At 41.6% G+C, this 12440-nt stretch overlaps 1 long non-coding RNA gene across 1 annotated transcript; it reads left to right on the forward strand.

Moving 5' to 3' along the window:
* The first annotated feature begins 4590 nt into the window (after nt 1-4590).
* Nucleotides 4591-9390, forward strand: LOC138769567 (uncharacterized). Its single transcript, XR_011359269.1, has 2 exons — nt 4591-4814; nt 8604-9390. It is a non-coding gene; the product is annotated as an uncharacterized lncRNA (long non-coding RNA).
* Nucleotides 9391-12440: the final 3050 nt, after the last annotated feature.

A 12440-nucleotide genomic window follows, 5' to 3' on the forward strand; every position in this document is an offset into this window, starting at 1 on the left:
ATATATATATATATATATATTCTGATGTAAAGAACTATTATGTATATGCTTCATCTGGTGACATGTTGTGTTTTTGATCTTAAGGGTTAGATTTCTGTGTACCTAGAGGTTGATATTAGTTTATGTATATTAGTTATATGTTGTTTCTTTACTGTTTGTTTATATGTATTTGCCTAGTTTCAGCTATTCTGTTTGTGCTGTTTGGGTATCCAGTTGCTCGTCTGCTGTAAGATATTGTAAGGTACTACTGATTCAAAGTCGTTTGTATGTTTTAAGGCTGTAGACCATTGTTGTAAAGGGCCCTATTGTTATCCTTGTGAGAAGAAAGGTCTCAATGACAAGTACCTGGAAGGGTTCGGTCCCACAGCAAGTGAATTATGGAAAATGCTATGAGTAGATGGGAATAGAATTATCCCGGAAGAAAAGAAGAAAAACTGCTATGGAAGGTGTACATATGTTGCTGTTTGGGCATATACTTGGCAAATGAGGATCAATGTAGATAAAGGTAAAGTTATGCACCTGGATTATAATAACCCACATGCATCATATGTCCTAAGGGAGTAAAGCCCTTATTACACGGGGTGATCAACGGGAGTAAGTGAGCGCTGATCTGTCAGGTCATCACTCACTTGCTCCTCGTTCCCCACTCGCTGCCTGTGTTACTACACGCGCCAACAGCGAGTGGAAAGTGCGAGACCAGTGAGCTGCGGGAGAGGATCTTTAGATCATCCAGGGAGCCCATGGGAGATAGCAGCAGTCTGCTGCTGCCGCTCCAATTACACGGAGGGATGGCAGTAGATTGTTGCTATGAAGGTTGTTTGTCTTTTTAGTATGTTTAAGTTTAACGTACAGAAAAATGTGGTCAGCCATGTCTCTGTTTGCGTAAAAAGAAAGAAAAAGAATTGAAAGTTAAAAAACTTTTTTTGTTTTTTTTAAATAATGTAAGTTGATTCTGCAGCATTGCATACAGCACAATCAGTTTTTACGATTTGTTTTTGCACCCTTTTTTCCCCCTTTAAATGTATACCTTAAACAGAAAGTAAAAACGCAGTGTGAGCCTAGCCTAAGTTTTAGCCTGACTGGGATGCTTAGCACTATAGCTGCCAGGTGCTGTAAGCTGATAAGAGATGGGAGAGGGAGAACGTCTGCATGATGGGAAATGCATTGAAACTAAAGCCCCTATTACATGGGGCGACGGAGAGGAGCAAGCAAGCGCTGTCATTCCCTGCTCGCTACCGGCACTATTACACGCGGGTGAGTGCAGGGAGGGCGCGGGGAGCTGTGGGGGGCGGCCTGGGTGATTGCTAGATAGCAGATCGCGGCGGTCTGCCATGCTGTTCCATGGATCGCTTCATGTTGAAAGACAAATGACAGTAATGATCATGTCAATTACATGTCAATTCTTTGGGTATGTTCATACTGAGGAATACGTGCAGATTCCCCAGCTCGCCCCCGCTCACGGCCAGACGCATCTCCGCCTGTACCATAGACTATTCTATGCATGGACAGATTCCACTGTCCATCCAAAGAATAAACCTGTATTCAGCCGTGAGCAGGGGTGAGCTGCGGAATCCGCAGCTCGGAAATTCTGCAATGTGAACAACAGAGCGGAAATTCCATTGAATGAAATGGGACATTGCTCTGTTCATATTTTACGGGAGGAATTTCAAGCAGAAAATAAGAGCGGAATTCTCTTCAATTCCTTGCCTATTCCTCAGTGTGCACATGCCCTTATAGCTGAAAGTTTGTAGATATGGCCTACCCAAGGCAGTAGAGGACTTAAGACAGTTGCTGAATGATGCCCTAGTTGCAGTAAGTGTATCTCAAGCAGAAGATACCGCACGCCAAGAGACCTTTGCATATAGAAAGATGGTACGAGTATCTTATCCTATCAAATATTATCTTATTTTTATCTTATTTTTCCTATGATATATCGAACTCCAACTTTTTTGGCATAAAGCCATCTTGAGTGTTATGGGTCCTAAGTTATAAATAGAGATGAGCAGTAAGTTTGGGTTCACGTAAAACCAGTTTCTAGGCTATTGAATCCTGCTGCCTTGAGAAGATGGATGCAGTCATAGATCTCTAGTTATAAAGCACCTGAAACAGCACCCTGTACGTTCTGTGTAATTTGGTTTTTATTGTGACTTTATCCAACCCAAGGAATTAACATTAGAAAAGAGCCTAAGACCATCATCATATGCTATGGCTATGACACTGCTTGGGCACCACCAAATACCATAAACCCAAGTGGCCAAGAGGAAGATTGTGTGTACGATCCAAGAAGAATTGAAGTGATAGACATTGCTCATGGAAATCCCGATGATGTAAGAAAACTGAAGCGTTTACTCTGCAATAAGTAAATACAGCTGTATACATTATATTATTCAACGCATGCACATCATATGTAAACAGAATGGCTTCAGGTCCATCTTCACTTACTTTTTAAATCAACTAAATTCATGTTAATCTCCATTTTATAAGGCAAACAATTTCAATTGATAAAAACAAACAAAAATATTTTTGCCATTTCCACTTTTCTTAAAAAAAAAAAATTACTGGATAAAAGGACAACAAGAACATTAAGACTTTTTTTGTACAAAATAAAGCATTCAGACATTTTTCCATGAATAGTGAGAAAATCTTGGTTTGGTGATTATTATTGCATATAGATTCCAGTACTATAAAAATGTCTATTACATAGTAATTTATTTGTATGGAGTCCATCATGAGATCCTTGTCACCTCCACCAATGAATGAACAAGTCTACTGTGAGGGTGCAAATGCTGAGAGCTCCACCAGTTGTTAGGATAAAGAGGCACAAGCACTGTGTTTCTTGAGCTCCCAACAGCAGTAGTAATGAGTGAACTTCAGGCAAATGTCCGGGTTCAGCCACATGGCCGAACCCAAACACTTGGCATTCAACTCCTGGTGTTTGGAGAAATTGGATGCCAGGAAAGCATGGATACAGCCTAACTGCAGACTAAGACCCAAACCACTACACCTATAACTACCATAATAAAAAAAAAAAAAAAAAGTGCAACAGCAACCTACAGGTGCAAGTGCTTACCGTACATTATCCCTATCCTTTAGGGATCCTATCTGCCCAGTTTGTAGGCTTAATGTTAGCACAGGAGAGGCCATTGCTAGTGTGGGAATGCTAGAGTAGGACCATGTCTCTTCATGTCTCTTAAGGTGGTGACACTCTGATCAAATGGTTTGCTCATTTTTTTAATACCGCCCACCCACAGTATGATCCTCCCCTGGTGATAATACTGTTAAAGGTCTAAGGGTTAACTACTGTTTTCTTCTGTTCACTGTTTGACCAATCACTGGTGCAGGTACCACACACACTTTCCTCCTATCAGAAAACTTCCTTTCTTTCCCTTCTAGCACTTTTCCCACCAATAGGAGGTTAGACCAGGTCACCCCTATATAGGTCAGTTAGTTCCTGGTGGGAAGGTCTTTTCTGTCCAGTTCAGCTGCAGTGAGGAGATATAGAGTTGCTGCTGCTGGCTTAGGCCAGGGCCCTGGATCTTTTAGGGTATGTGCACACCGAGGAATTCAGACGAAACCTCAGTCACGGAATTCCCAGCTCGCGCCTGTTCGTGGACTGCAGCGGGCGTGCGTGTCTCTGCCCGTGTCATAGAGTCCGTTCTATGCACGGGCCGATTCCTTCCTCCTTCCAAAGAATGAACTTGTTCAATCTTTGGACGGAGGGTGGAATCCGCCCGTGCAGGCAGAGACATGCGCGCCCGCTGCAGCCCGCAAGCGGGCGCGAGCTGGGTGTTTTGCAACGGAGGTTCCGTCTGAATTCCTCAGTCAGTATACCCATAGTCAGTATTGGAGTTGGAGTGAAACTGAAACACAGCTACAGTTTTCCAGAGAGATTTTAAGCACAAGATACACTGTTAAACCTAAAGATGGGGTAGCTGTCACCTGGTTCAATCTTACCTATGCCTGGGATTCTTCTTAAATGCCAGGACAGTACGTAAAGTCAAAGGATTGGTTTTCAGTAGGACAAAGAGCCTAAGCTGAAGTATCCTACTGGTAACTGCTTGACTTGCTTGGGTAATCTTGAGGATTTAGCTTTGCCCAGTTGTTCAAGGCTGGTTTGGCAAAAGGAGGTTATCCCAGCAGAGTACACTTCTACCTAGGCAAGGTCCCCAAGGCAGCCCCCTATACCTCTCCAGAGTCTCTACTTCAAGGACCAAATGGGTTGTTAAGGGCTTAATTCAACTTTGACAACTAATTGTTCATTAATAAAGATATAGCCACCACCAACATGAGCATGGTACTACAGTAGACCAGTGTGCTATGGCCCCCACACCCACCCAGTACATCTTGCCCTTGGATGGGTGGGAGCCATATAAGAGTACATGAGTAATAATGCATATGCTGTATGTTACCCAAATGTGGATGTATAGATTCCATTTTGTGTCTGTAATTACAACCTCCATTTTGTTTTCAATCTTTCTAAGAAGTTGTTTTTGTGGCATGGCTTCTAGGGCAGGGCAGGGAGGGAGACATCTGTGGTTTGCTGTGGGAAGATGATCTGAGGATCATATCTTCTCTGATACAGCGCCCGGCGGGTTGTTTCATTTGGCTCTCTGGGCGCTCATATTCAGATCTGACACATACGAGGGAACATAAAATTGATTCCTGGGGGCCGCAAGTATAATAAGGAAAGGCTTTCTTTACTTAATCAATCAAATCAAATCAATCAATTAATCAATCAAGCAATCTTATCAAATCCTGGAACTTCACAAGGAGACATCTCCACCTTTACAGTGAACAAAAAGTGCTACAACAAGGTAAGAAATATAGTCTTGCATCTTTCTTTCAGTGTAACCTATCCCGTTATACGTGTAACTTTGAACTTCACTATTCAGGTTCACATAATACCATACCCTTATAAACTTGTTAACTGTTACTTACATACACATCTCCATATCCAACCAGACAGAGGGCATATTCTCCTATAACTTAGAGGATTTTGAATACTTAAAGGGGTTATCCAGCGCTACAAAAACATGGCCACTTTTCCCCCTACTGTTGTCTCCAGTTCAGGTGCGGTTTGCAATTAAGCTCCATTTACTTCAATGGAACTGACTTTCAAAACCCCACCTAATCTGGATACAACATTAGAGGGAAAGTGGCCATGTTTTTGTAGCGCTGGATAACCCCTTTAAGTTTTAAATCTTGGATTTCGGATCTTTGAGCATAAACCCCCTTGCCTTTAGAGATTATTGGTAACTCCGGTTACATGGTGATGTAATTTGTCTTATGGCTCTGAGGACCAAGTGTCCTACCAGGTTTTAAAGGGGTTATCCAGCGCTACAAAAACATGGCCACTTTCCCCCTACTGTTGTCTCCAGTTCAGGTGCAGTTTGCAATTAAGCTCCATTTACTTCAATGGAACTGAGTTTCAAAACCACACCCAAACTGGAGACAACAGTAGGGGAAAAGTGGCCATGTTTTTGTAGCGCTGGATAACCCCTTTAAGGTAACTATGATTGGGAGTACTTACCTGCTTGCACTTCCGCCTGTTTCTCCGGGTCTCCGCTCATTGGCAGGCAACACAATGTTAGGACAGTGCAGCACTGCCCATCCATGATGCCCACAGTAAAGGAGTCATGTGAGACAACATACATATAATATTGAACATAAATGGATGCAACAAATGACAATTAAAGCATATTACGAGAGGGAACATATATTGTATATACATTTGTATTTGTATTCATTTGAGACTGCCCCAAATGAAAGTGAAAGTGTATAGATTTAAGCCTGGCTGGGATCCATGGTACTATAGCTGCAAGCTGATAAGAGATGGGAGGGGGGAGGGGGGGGGGGGGGAATGTCTGCATAACCCTGTCACTGAAAATAAGTGCAGAGAAATGAAGTATATCTTATCATTTATAGACTGGGGAACTGTAATGGCAAAGGGCCTAGTCAGGGACAGACTTTCCAGGTCAAGGTAAGTCAGATCAGGACAACACCTTTGTATAATAGGTCATTATATATATATATATATATATATATATATATATATATATATATATATATATATATATATATATATACACACACACACACTCACCGGCCACTTTATTAGGTACACCTGTCCAACTGCACGTTACCACTTAATTTCTAATCAGCCAATCACATGGCAGCAACTCAGTGCATTTAGGCATGTAGACATGGTCAAGACAATCTCCTGCAGTTCAGACCGAGCATCAGTATGGGGAAGAAAGGTGATTTGAGTGCCTTTGAACGCGGCATGGTTGTTGGTGCCAGAAGGGCTGGTCTGAGTATTTCAGAAACTGCTGATCTACTGGGATTTTCACGCACAACCATCTCTAGGGTTTACAGAGAATGGTCCGAAAAAGAAAAAACATCCAGTGAGCGTCAGTTCTGTGGGCGGAAATGCCTTGTTGATGCCAGAGGTCAGAGGAGAATGGGCAGACTGGTTCGAGCTGATAGAAAGGCAACAGTGACTCAAATAGCCAACCGTTACAACCAAGGTAGGCAGAAGAGCATCTCTGAACGCACAGTACGTCGAACTTTGAGGCAGATGGGCTACAGCAGCAGAAGACCACACCGGGTGCCACTCCTTTCAGCTAAGAACAGGAAACTGAGGCTACAATTTGCACAAGCTCATCGAAATTGGACAGTAGAAGATTGGAAAAACGTTGCCTGGTCTGATGAGTCTCGATTTCTGCTGCGACATTTGGATGGTAGGGTCAGAATTTGGCGTCAACATGAAAGCATGGATCCATCCTGCCTTGTATCAACGGTTCAGGCTGGTGGTGGTGGTGTCATGGTGTGGGGAATATTTTCTTGGCACTCTTTGGGCCCCTTGGTACCAATTGAGCATCGTTGCAACGCCACAGCCTACCTGAGTATTGTTGCTGACCATGTCCATCCCTTTATGACCACAATGTACCCAACATCTGATGGCTACTTTCAGCAGGATAATGCGCCATGTCATAAAGCTAGAATCATCTCAGACTGGTTTCTTGAACATGACAATGAGTTCACTGTACTCAAATGGCCTCCACAGTCACCAGATCTCAATCCAATAGAGCATCTTTGGGATGTGGTGGAACGGGAGATTCGCATCATGGATGTGCAGCCGACAAATCTGCGGCAACTGTGTGATGCCATCATGTCAATATGGACCAAAATCTCTGAGGAAGCTTCCAGCACCTTGTTGAATCTATGCCACGAAGAATTGAGGCAGTTCTGAAGGCAAAAGGGGGTCCAACCCGTTACTAGCATGGTGTACCTAATAAAGTGGCCGGTGAGTGTATGTACACACACATATATTCATAACAAATATACTTACACAGAAATTTAGCCAAGTATGTTTAAAGTGTCACTGTCGTTATAACTTTCAAAACCTAAATCAACAATAGATGTGATATAAAGCATGACTGCAATTTACATTACTATTTACATATACTATTTTTTTTTGTAGTTATCATGGGGAACACAGGAATTCCTGACTCTCTTTTTTCAGAGTCTAAACACAGGAAGTCCCATGTATCCCAGGCATGTGACTGATGGACACATTAAGTCGTGACTCTCTGTACTGGATGGGAATTCTTGTGTTCTCTTTTTTTCAACCAGCACAAAAAATCTGCCTTCAGTAGACTGAACCTGGATTTCTGGCAAGTATAGCTTTGTTTTACAGCATGATAACAACAAAATAATAGTGAATGAATGTATATTGCAAACTTGCTTTATTTCACATTGACTGTTGATTTACATTTTAAAAAGTTTTAAGCGCAGTGACACTTTAAGCTACTGCTGACATATATATGCTTATGCACCCCCTGTTCTTTCTGGCACTGGTACAGGGGGGTAAGTATGTATGAAACATATAGACTCCAGTTTGTGTCTGTAACGATAACCTCCCTTTTTTTTAGAATATTTCCTATAAGTTATTTTTACGAGATGCTTCTGTTTTTTGATGATATGATCTTTGGTCATTCTGATCGCCAAGAGACAGCTGTAAGAAAATGGTCTGAGTATCTTACTGTCCCAAATAGACACATTTTATTTCTCTTACTATGCATCAAATCCTGATTTATTTGGCATAAAGCCGCTATGAGTGTCATGAATGCTTATAAAAGTAATCATTCTCTGATTTGGCACCCTGCGTGTTCTGTGTTAGGGCCCATTCGCACAGAGCAAAAGTGGTAGAATTTCAAGTAGAGCCTGCGCCACGGACGCTACTTGAAATTTTGTCGATTCAATGGGATTTCTTGCACTCCTTAGCTCTCCGCTCTGTGCTTAAATCCCAATAAAACAGAGGGACAAGTGGAATTTCAAGCAATGTCCGGGGAGCAGGCTCCACTTGAAATTGTGCCACTTTTGCTCAGTGTGAATGGGCCCTTATTCAGTTCTCTGAGCGCCTGTATCCAGATCTGACACATACGATTAGGAACCAAGAACACATACCTTAGGGTGATTTCGCCAACACCCAGGGATTAACATTAAAATAAGGGGAAGCTCTAGACCATTACCAGATGTGTTGGTCCCCCCCCCCCCCTTAATTAATCTATGTGTTTTTTGTTTCTTTTTTTTTTCCCCAGAAAAAGCATGACCTTCTGTCTACAAATCGGTTTTTCACTGAAACATTCTCGCCAGGAAAGTTCTCCACTGGAACATTCTCCACTACTATGTCTTCCACCACCACCACCACATTCTCCACTCCCATTTCAAGTAAAATATAAGCCAAAACATAACTTTTTTACAGTGGATTGCTCAAAAGAGAATCCTTTCTAAATGGTGGTCAGTATCCAAGAGAGCATTGGATCTATACTATGCTTCATGGTACCACCTATGAAGCCGCTGAGGAGATCATAAGGCATGGATTCAAACAATCTGCAGATGGCATGTTTGGCAGAGGGGTCTATGTGAGCCGAGACATAGAAAAAGCTAAGAAGTACCCATTAAACAATAATAATAGAAAGGTTGTCTTAAAGCTGAGGGTGAACATTGGCAAAGTTAAAAAAATAACCCGTCAGAACCACCCATTACAGAAGACGTGGAATGATCATGGCTATAACACTGCTTGGGCCCCACCACACACCATGAACCCTAGTGGCCAAGAGGAAGATTGTGTCTTCAATCCTAGAAGAATTAAAGTGATAGACATTGTACATAGAAATCCCAATGATGTTCAACAATTGAAGCGTTTACTCCGCAATAAGTGAATACAGCTGTGTGCATTATATTGTTCAACACATGCACATGATATGTAAAAGGAATGGCGTCAGATCTGTCTCCACTTACTTGTCAAATCAGCTAAATCAATTATTCATGTCAATCTCTACCGCATAAGGCAAATTATTTCACCTAATAAAAAACAAAAATATTTTTCCCATTTTCATTTTTCTTACATTTCTATCCTCCAGACACCTAGATATAAGGACAAGGATATAAAGAGTTTTTTTATGAGCTGCATTAAGAACTATACAAAATCATGGTACTGTATGTTGGGCTAAGGTTACAATATTTTCTTTAACACCGTGTTTGTGATTTTTTCTGTATCACAATATTATTGCATATTAAGTCCAGTACTATAAAAAAAACCTGTCCATTAGTATGCATAGCAATACATTTGTATGTATGGAACTAGGAGAGCCTTGTGGTCTCCACCAATGGCTTAAAAAGTCAACATGTGAATAATCCAGCATCACCCCCACCCTATTGTCTTGTGATTTAGAGGCAACCAGGAATTGCAGACATTTTCTGAGCCGTAAATTGATTAATAAGTTCAGAGTAAGAAGTTTATGATTATTTGGTCTGCATTGTATTCTTTTCCCAGTGCCCATGAATAATATAAAAGCTGATGCTACAGCAGTGGCGTAACTAGAAAAGCCTAGGCCTCACAGCAAATTTTTGATTGGGCCCCCCTCTTCCACCCCATCCCACAGTAGGTAATCACCCTGTTTGCTAGTCTTCAGACCAGTAGATAGCATATGATAGGCATCTCCCCAGGTATCCCCCTACAGTAGATAGTGCCCCGAATGGTGGACATCGCCCATAGTGTCCTCCAAAATAGGCATCTCCCATAGTATCCTCCCCTCTCCAGTACATAGTGTCCTCCATGGTAGGCATCTCCCTTGGTCATATGATGACAACTCAGGAGACCCAGTGTATTGCAAGGGTGGGCCCCTGATACGTTGGGCCCCATAGTACCTGCTATGACTGCTAAGGTGGTAGTTAACATATTGGTGTTTTTCCCCAATTCTTCCATAGAAAGCCTGGAATCACATAGCTTGTACTTAGAAAATAATAAAACACTTAAATTCCAGAAAAGCTACTAGAAGTTTTTGGCCATTTTTGTGGCATTTTGCAACCCAAAGTAAATGGAGAGGGCGGCTGGATGGCGCTGTGGGGACAGGGTAGTGTTCCTAACAGTGCTGAAGATTACGCCGACTAACAGCACGGGACCAGTGCCAAGGAGGAAGGTGAGACACATACCTTCCTCCTCAGCATCCTGGGCGCTATAGGGGGCTGTCAGAAGGTTAGACTCGTCTAACCTGCTGATACTTCCCCTTTAACTGTAAAAAAAAGTAAAACATTAGAAAAGCTATAAAAACTTGCATATTGTTGTGTTTGGATTGATGTATAGAACAAAGATAACCTGTCAGTTTTACAAAAAAAAAAAAAACTAACTAACTTATCTACTAACTGTAGATAAAGAAATAAAGGCGCTATAGCTCTTAGAAGACGAGGAGCAAAAAATTTAAATGCAAAAATGAAAATTGGCACCTGGTCATTTAGGCCATTTTGGGATGGGTCGTGAAGTGGTTAAAAAAAGCCTTTTGTGGTTCATTTTTTTGTCCTTTTTAGGCCATGTTCACACACAGTATTTTGGCAGCATTATATAACTGTAAAAATAACACAATTTCTAATAGTAATAGCTATTTTTAAGGTTGGATTTTATTTTTGGGTTTGTCAGTTTTCATCCAGTGAGTTATCTTTTGGAAGAGGAAATTCATTGTTTTAATTGATCTGTACCTGACCTCAGTTGTGGCCTTTTTTACTGTCTACTCTGGTATCTCTACTTTTGAGCACATTGACGCCAAATTCCCTATCAACTTTACTGGAGCGCATAATTACTGCAGTATTTTGGTATTATTTTACAGTGTGTGAACATGGCCTTAGGCTATATTCACACAAAGTCTTTCTTTTAACCGTTTCGTGTTTTTTTTTTTCATGAATGTCATTTTGGGGCCCAAACGTACAGTTTTATGCAGACAGCCTCGCTTTGACACCAAAATGACGGATGTCAAAGCAGCAGCAGAAGTAGCGAAAAAAAAAAGATGTTGTGGCAACCAAGCCTTATAATGGATTTAAATCTGTTCCATTCATCTGAATACAGTTACTCTAATGTCAGAATATGATGACATCAGAGTAAGAGATGCCTGCACGCTCCATTGAGAAGACAGAGACAGCCCAAGGAAAATATGGATACAGTCATAGGCTATGTTCCCACAACTTCTTTTTTTGACCAAAACTCGTCCATTTTATGCAAATGATGGTCGTAATTTGCATAAAATGCCAAATTGACAGCCCCCCCCCACGCAAAAAAACAATGGCAATAAAAAGATGTTGTCCAGTCCAGAATAAAAAGCTGATTTAGTTGACAGTGGGATTCAAAAGCCGGTCATTTAGCTTTGTACCAATCGAAACAAAGTCAGCTTTGCTCAAGTCTAATTGCAAGCAATTTCTCATAGGGTGACATTAAAGAAGTACTCCGGACAAACGTAAAAAAAAAACTAAACAGGGGGGGGTGGGAACATAGTAAAGAATTGATGTTTAAATAAGAGAGGAGTGGCATTCACCATCATTTTGTACAGAATGTACTTGATTTGTTTCAGTACGTCCATAGTTACATACAACTCAGCAGGTAGGACGCCAACCAACCATGATGATGTCAGGTTGTCATAGTAAAGAAGTGATACTTACCTATCCTGGTTGCCCGGGAGAGCAGTGTCGCTGCTTGCAGTCATCCGCTGTATCTCTCAATCCTGTAACATCACAACCCTGCTTGGGTAACCATATGTACCTATTTCCCATTTAATCCACTGATTATTCCCAAGTAATGGTGGGATGAAACATGTATGGGTTGTATATAGGGAGAGAATCTAAGTACACTGTAGCAGACAGCAACATGGGGTCGCCCTTTCAAAAAAGGGTGCTCCACTATGGGCAAGCGAGACAAAAAGGGACAGAACACATTCCGGAGTCCAAGGCTACACCTCTAAAAAAAAAGAAAAAAAAAAAAGCTGGAACAAGGACCACAGGACATGCTGACCCTCAGAAGCAAACCTGATGCCCTTTTGATCAGCAATAGAGATGAGAAGAATCATTCTGGGGGGTGGTGATGTAGGGATGAGCGAACCTGAACTATCGGC

Source organism: Dendropsophus ebraccatus, chromosome 12, assembly GCF_027789765.1.
Source record: "Dendropsophus ebraccatus isolate aDenEbr1 chromosome 12, aDenEbr1.pat, whole genome shotgun sequence".
In the NCBI taxonomy this organism is placed as follows: domain Eukaryota; kingdom Metazoa; phylum Chordata; class Amphibia; order Anura; family Hylidae; genus Dendropsophus; species Dendropsophus ebraccatus.